This window comes from Acanthisitta chloris, unplaced genomic scaffold, assembly GCF_000695815.1.
Source record: "Acanthisitta chloris isolate BGI_N310 unplaced genomic scaffold, ASM69581v1 scaffold1508, whole genome shotgun sequence".
NCBI lineage: Eukaryota > Metazoa > Chordata > Aves > Passeriformes > Acanthisittidae > Acanthisitta > Acanthisitta chloris.
Genome location: NW_008685139.1, coordinates 13473 through 20739, shown reverse-complemented (window position 1 = coordinate 20739; position 7267 = coordinate 13473). Strand labels below are relative to the sequence as shown.

At 36.7% G+C, this 7267-nt stretch overlaps 1 long non-coding RNA gene across 1 annotated transcript; it reads right to left on the bottom strand.

Annotated features, from left to right (window-relative positions):
* Nucleotides 1–4289: 4289 nt before the first annotated feature.
* Nucleotides 4290–6885, bottom strand: LOC103806893. Its single transcript, XR_624780.1, has 2 exons — nt 6151–6885; nt 4290–5052 (listed from the first exon to the last, which is right to left on the bottom strand). It is a non-coding gene; the product is annotated as an uncharacterized LOC103806893 (long non-coding RNA).
* Between the last annotated feature and the right edge of the window lie 382 nt (nt 6886–7267).

Sequence of the window (7267 nt, the reverse complement as noted above, 5' to 3'; positions counted from 1 at the left end):
TAGGGAAAAACTTGTTTAAGAAATATGTGCAATGAGTCTGCAGGTGTGCTCTGTCCTTTTATTGCACAGTAGGCTGCTGCCACTGTGGGGATAGAATACAGTAAGTATTTTGTTTTACACATGTTCAGTTAGCTACAGGTATAGTACATCCTGGTTGTATAGCTGTTTTGGCAGATTGGCCTATGTCACAGTTAGAAATTTATCTAGGCTTTTTGTTGCTTAAACGTATCTTGCTATCCTGCTTAATGTGCCCAAAACATACATGGACTAGATTGTTATCTGGATTGTTTGAGATAAAAGCCAATATCGATCAGATAATGAGTGCTCACATTACATTTAATCTTTTAGAAACCTCACCTTGAACCAGATAAGTACAAACCAGATTGCTGTGATACATTCTGCAGCTTCATCTGCATCAGAGTGAGGTGATGGTCAAGTCCTTGAAAATTGTGAACTTTCATTTACTTCCATAATTGCTTTTTTCATGTAGTGAAGGAAGGTTTATCTGTCTATGGAGGACTTTCCTTATTATGCAAGATAACTCTAATCACAAGGAGCAATAGCTGCTGTCATCCTTACCTAGAGTCTTGATAATTTTTTGTGCTTGTTTCATATCCTGTTATGGCATTACCGTGGCTTTTATTATCTTTCATTTTATAATTGACAAAAGTTTATTTTTGCAGCATGATGAGATTTTTTTCATTACACCTCTCTTTATTCCTAAGGACTTAATTCATATTTACATTTGTATAATCGATGTAGTTCTTAACTTCTGTGTCATGGAACATCCAGCATGTGTTCATTACTATGTACATATGCACATTTCACACAAAAAGCTGCATGTAAAAACTCTTCACTGTTGTCTTGTTTACTGCACATTTCATTTGACAGAATTACTGCTGTAGGAATTCTCAAATATGTGAACACTTCTCTTCTTGAACAAAATGCACAGCAATAAAATTTGCACTGTGCACCAAGAGGCTCCCTGCAAATGTGTGATCATGAAATTCTAACTGGACTACATGGCTATCTTGAAGGTCTAGGTTTTGTTGATAAAAGTGAGAGTTATTTGACTGGGTGGACTTAGGTTTATGAAGACTAATACAAGCAACTTATTTGGAAGTGGGAAAGAATAAAGCAGTAGTCATAGTAGTCTGTGTATCAAATAAGGTTTATAGAGATAAGGCAGTGGAAGGGAATCATGAAACAGAAGGAAAATCAAGTGACTTTTAGGACAGGGACTGTCTATTTTTTTTTTCTGGGCTTGGACAGTAAAAAGCCCAGTGAAGTGGAGATTTGTCAGCTACGCTGCAGTGTTAGGTAGACTCGTCTTGCTTAGAAAGATACTTACACTGGTTTATCCTTAAACTAGTATCTAGCAAATCCTGAGATGACTTAATATTGTTTGAAGACTAATATTGAGGCAGGTTTGGTACCACTATTTCTGGAAAATAGACCTCACAGCAAGTTGCAGAATTCTGCCTGAATTCTTCTTGCTTGAATTCACAGGCTTATAGGAAGCAGGTGATACTGTGATTTTTAGCTAGGGTTTTCTTGCATACTCTTTTCTTAGCCACGTTTCCTCCTTTGGTGAACAAAGGCTCTATGTGATGTGGTCAGCATAGCTTATGGTGCTAGGTTAGCTCAGTGTTTCTCGGGTTTGACTGCTGAGAAGAGATGATACATTTCAGTGGGAGGGCTTTGCTAAAAGGATTGTTTTCTGACCAGCATGTTCTGCTTCGTAAGAGTCCAGTATTTGCTTTTAATGCACCTTTTGTAGTTTACCAAGTACTGTCACACCATGGACTTGTGGATTTATGCATTGTGCTGCTTTATCCTGTTACCAGCTACCTAATTGTGAACTTTGTTTAGTAAGTACTATGGACAAATCTGTTGAGTGTGAGTGCACCAAATTCTTTTTGCTGCCTCTTTTGATGTACCTTTGTTCATTGAGTCCATTAAATCACACTCTTCGGGCCTCAGGTCCTTACCTCAGTGCTTGGAGTACTTTAGTTTGCCTGCTGAAGTTGGAGTATTTCTATTCTATTAATCATACTTAATTCTCAAGGCACTATAGGGTGTTTTACTTTCTGCGAAAGTAGTCCAGTTCCACTGAACTAAGTTGAGTGATCTGGATCTGGTACACTGAGCATTCTGTTCATTGCTGAAGGTGTGACAATGCTGCTGCAGCCCAAGTGTTGAATCATTGCACAACTCTGCTCTTCCCTAGACTCTTGACTTTTTATTGTGTATAACAAGAGGTAGTTGCTGTTGAGATTCTTATGTTGTTGAGATTCTAATGCATATATTGTATTAAACACAGAAGCACCAGATATACATTAGAGCTGTATATTAGAGGTCATTTAAGTAAAGTTACTTAGGTCCACGAGTATAGAGTGCAGGTGCTACCTGTTAAGAGAGACTATTAGAATACTGTTTTAAAACAAACTATAACTTGTGTGCTGTGGCAACTTAATGATAATGTTACCCCGTGACTTCCTTCAAAGGGTCACAGCCTTTGCTATAAATTAAATTAGCAGCACAATGGCACTTTAGATAGACAGTATATAATTACCAGAATTAAAAATTCTCCTAGCTTTCATTAATGTGAATGAACTGGTTCACTGGTAAAAGAATAATGCTGAACCTTTGCAGCATTTGGTTATAACTTTGGGATTGTTGTTTGCTGTTGGAAGTGCTTAAAAATAAAAAAGTGCAGTATTTCACTCCAGTGCTGGTGTACTAGGTAATTCACAATTTCGAGAAGAGAGCTATGCACTGAAATGATATGAAATAAAACTTTATTTATTTCACAGAATTGACAAGTTTTAAATAACTTCGGGATCAAAATAGACAGCAGTAATTTCTCCCTGAATTTCATTTTTCAGGTTCTTGTAACTTTTCATTGTAAGACCCATCTCAAATATCCTTGTATTAGGAGATATTAATGCAATATTATCCATAAGTATGCAGATATAAGAAGTACATTGAAAAAATGAATGTTGATTACCGCTGTTCTATAGTCTTAAATAAACACTAATAACCTGCATAATTCCTCTAGAATGTAGCTTAATTTTACAGAATGCTTTGGTGCCTCATATACTGAAAATAAGTATACATTACTAGAGACTTCCTGTAGGCTATGGATAGTGAATAAATTTTCTTGTCTGCACGTGCTTCCTTCAAGAGCAGCCTCAGCTCTGTTTAGCATTTCTTCTGGTTGAACCAGTATTGACTCAGAGTTGCAAAACCAGAATATACCATCTTCCACCTCATTCACCCATAAATCAGTGTTACAGTGTGGTTTCTGCAACTGTCTGAAATACTGTCACCAAAGTCATTGTGTTCTAGGTCCCTGACCTTATTTTGTGCATGTGCTTTTTTCAAAGTGACTTCCAAAGGCTCAGTTGGTTTAGCAGTTACGAAATTCTATACAGTAAAAAGCTATCACCTATAGAAGGGATGTATTTCTTTGCATGTCATTTTGTAGAAGGACTGGATGTAGCTTTGCAGCCTAGGAGTAGAAATTGAGCTGATTTTCAGAAATGCAGCTGCACTGTGGTTCCCCTGTGGCACAGATAATAGTAAGAAAAGTATTTATTAAAATCAGGGGGTTTTGTGTAATTTACCGTGTTTTTAATTCTAAGCTCACAAAAGTAACTTCTCTATTGTAAGGTATATATGAGATACATTCATGTATACAGAAACTTTTATGATCTCAGACTGTCTGCAGCTTCGGATCTAGTTCAAAGACATATGTAGGTTTAATTTAAAGTGTGGAAATAGTATGATCAGTTTCAGTAGTCAAATAGCATGTTCAATAAAGCATGCATAAGAGTTGCAATTCTGGGCCTCAATCATAGACAGTGCAAAAAGGAAAAATGCCTCCAGAAAGGGAGAATACAATCTTTGGGACAAGGGTTATTAAACCTGTTTTCCATGCAACACCATGAATCCTTGTGTGGTATGTTTTATTTTACTTGGAAATAAGCATCAGGATGAAAACATGAAAGTCGTATTTTAAAATATAGCAATTTTTAAAATGGCAGTATAGAAAATGTAATTGAAGATTTTTTTCATTTGAAGAACAGGTATTAGTGTGCCATTATAATTATTAATATTTCTTAAAAGAAGTACTAAAACTATTTTTTCACACCACTTTAAAGGATTTGTAATTAGAAAAGCACATTGTCATTATTGCATGATGATTTCAAATACAGATTTAGTAAAGGCAAGAAAATCTAACCTTTTTCAGCTTTCCACAAGACTAACAAAAATGCTGCAGGATATAGTCAAGAGTTCAAATTTTATTTATAATATTATAACTTGTGGCATAACAGTGTTCCTGTTTCCACACTTATTATACATTAGTGTAAGTTATAAGCCTAAATTATGGTGGTCTAAAAATAAAACCCTTTTGCCTCTTTTCTGGTCTCAGCTGGGAAGAGACATACTGCACAAAACCATAGAAAGCATCATGGGGCTTGCTAACATTTATTTATACATTTAATTAATCTCTTTATGTTCTGGTTGTTTTCAGTTTTTGCTTACATTTCTTCTGTCTTGCATGTTTGCTGGCAATAATACAGTGCCATCTCTGATCCTGCTATTTGGATTTCATCTGTTACCAGTGAGAAGTTGACTATTGTCTGCCTTCATTTATGTAATTTAGCTCTCTGACTGGGCTCTCAGACACATTTAGCAGTCGTTGATGCAGCACCCTTAGCCAGACACTTTGCTCTGGAATGTTTTCGATTATCTTTTCAGACAGTGGTGGTTTTTTGCTTTAAATTTAGAAATCATTCTTACCATCGCAGGTCTTTGCACTGTGTGCTGTGCAATTGATATTCAAAAATGTCATCAAAGTGTAGTGTAGATGTACACAAAAACAATAACAAATAAATTGAGCACAGTTCCAATAATCCCAAGGAGTGCTAGAATAGATTCTTCTTTTTCCTCTTTCTCCTCTTGCCTTTTTACATCTTCCAGTGTTGTGATGGCAGAGGTCCCCATTTTTCCTGCAAATACCTTCACCAGTATTCTGGCAGCTAGCTAGAAGAAAGAAAGCAAATGGTAAATCTGGTCTGACAAACATGCAAGCTTTGATCTTGTTAAAAACAGCTCTCTAGTTCTTTACACAGCATTTCTTAAGGCTGTGTTTATTGAGTTGTATTCATCTTTTGTTTTCTTTCTGTGTGAACATGTCCATGTTAAAAGTAATTGTTCTGTAGATAGAGATTTGGTAGGAGTGAAAAATAGCTTGGTGCTTCAAGCCAGTTAATATGCTTTATTGTAAAAGAAATTCAATATGTATCTTTAGCCAGCTAATTTGTTTCCTTATAAAACATGAAACTGATGAAGGCAGGTTTGTGAGCATTGTGGAATACACTGAAATGCCTGGGGAGGTTATGTGAGTTTTCAGCTGTTCTTAAATATTTAACTGCCACAGTACAAAACCAGTTGAAAATATTTGTGCCTGCTGTTTTCAAACAAGGAAAATATGCCTCCTGAATACAGTATCACAGTTGGCTTTCACCAGTGAGCCTTAAGTAGGTGATTGCAGGTGAGATCTTATCCTTTTTCATGTTTATTAGATCAGCTTTTGGACATCCATGCAACAGTAAACATTGAACAGAAAATGTCTGTCTCTTCAAATATTAAGGTGGTTATTATATATGCTGATTGTTGCAGTATGGCAAAGAACAGTAGTACTGTAATAGTAAAAATTCTATATGTAAGGATTCAACATAGACATTCGCAGATGCATATATGATATATTATCATTTTTATTGCAAGAGTGAGGTCGACAGGTCATTTCTATTACTTAGCTGCTCTTGTACTCTAAATTTGCAGTTATATATCCTCTAGAAACATATTCCCTGTAAAATTATGTTCATTGGTAACTGATATGGTGATCTTATACGTAATCTGCTATGCTGTTTTAGCTTTATTGATCAGAAATTTGATTGGGATTTCTACTAGTTCAGGTAACTCCAATTTGCTGAAGATTTGCCATCACATTTTGTAGTGCAATAGCATTTTTCTCTCTTGGAAAACATGATTAACGTATTTCTGCTGTGAGTCTAATTAAAACCAGCAGCTCAGAGCATATCTCACAGAAAGGTAAAAAAAAATAAAAATGTTTCTTACCCTACATTGCATCAGGAATAAAATGTCATCAGACATGCTTCTTACTCGTCGGTTCGGTGGCAAACCAGGCTTTTATCTTCATGAAGGGGCTGCTCTCCTCACTCAGACAGACCAGATAGGAGCACAGTTTCTTGATGAAGAAGTTTATCAGTGAGGATAATAATGTTACAGAATCTTCCAAATGCCTGGTGTTCTCTTTCAGTAATCCACTAAAGCAAGTGTAGTCAAAAAAACAGTGAAGCTGTTTCTGGGAATGATCCTCACTGTTGGCTAATTCTCATTAAAACTGAGGCTCTTTTCCTTAGATGATGCAGAGCACTGGAATGCATGCTGTTCTGTTTTGTCTTTAAAAAAAAAAACAAACCAAACAAGCAGCTCCAGGTTTTATTCAGTTACACTTAGTTATTTATTAAGACTTCAGAAAATCCCAGCCTTGAATTCCCTCTGTGTGGCAGCTGTCTGAAGAGGCTTTCTCACGTTGGCATGCTGTAATTCCAAATGCAGCGAACTACGTGCAGTCACACTATGTAATTTTAGTCCAGCCTGAAAAAGGATGAAAAGAAGTCTGCTTCGCTGGCAGGAGTGTGAACGCTGTCACACACCTGCATTCAGAGCCTCTGGAAAGAATTCCAAGGTATTCTTCGGAGCATTGCATAACTCAGCCAGGCAAATCTGAAGAGAGGAGTGACAGTGGCTTTAGTTGCACACTGTGGTGAGCTGTGACATTGATTAAACATGCACTTGGCACTTGCTGAATAAAGAAGGAGCTACGAGCCACCCTTGCAGACAGTGAGTTGCATAACAATGTGCGATGGCTCTGCTGTTTCATTGTCAGCCCAGGCACATTTTAATCCTCTACCCACGACGGAGAAAGTGTTCGGTGTAAAGAGGAGTAGAGTTAACTGTACTTGAGGGTTTTCTGAGGAAGTGCTGCATGACAAATGGGGACATTAAGGCATTCAAGCTGAAACAGTGTTTCTGCCTTTTGTCTGTTTATGCTTTGTTTGACAGTCAATTGTTTCTGTGGGAAATACTACTTCCAATGCTTTTCCTCTTTTTATTCGCCACCCAAAGAATGCAGGTTAGTGTGTAATTAATAAAAACACATGCTTAAAGA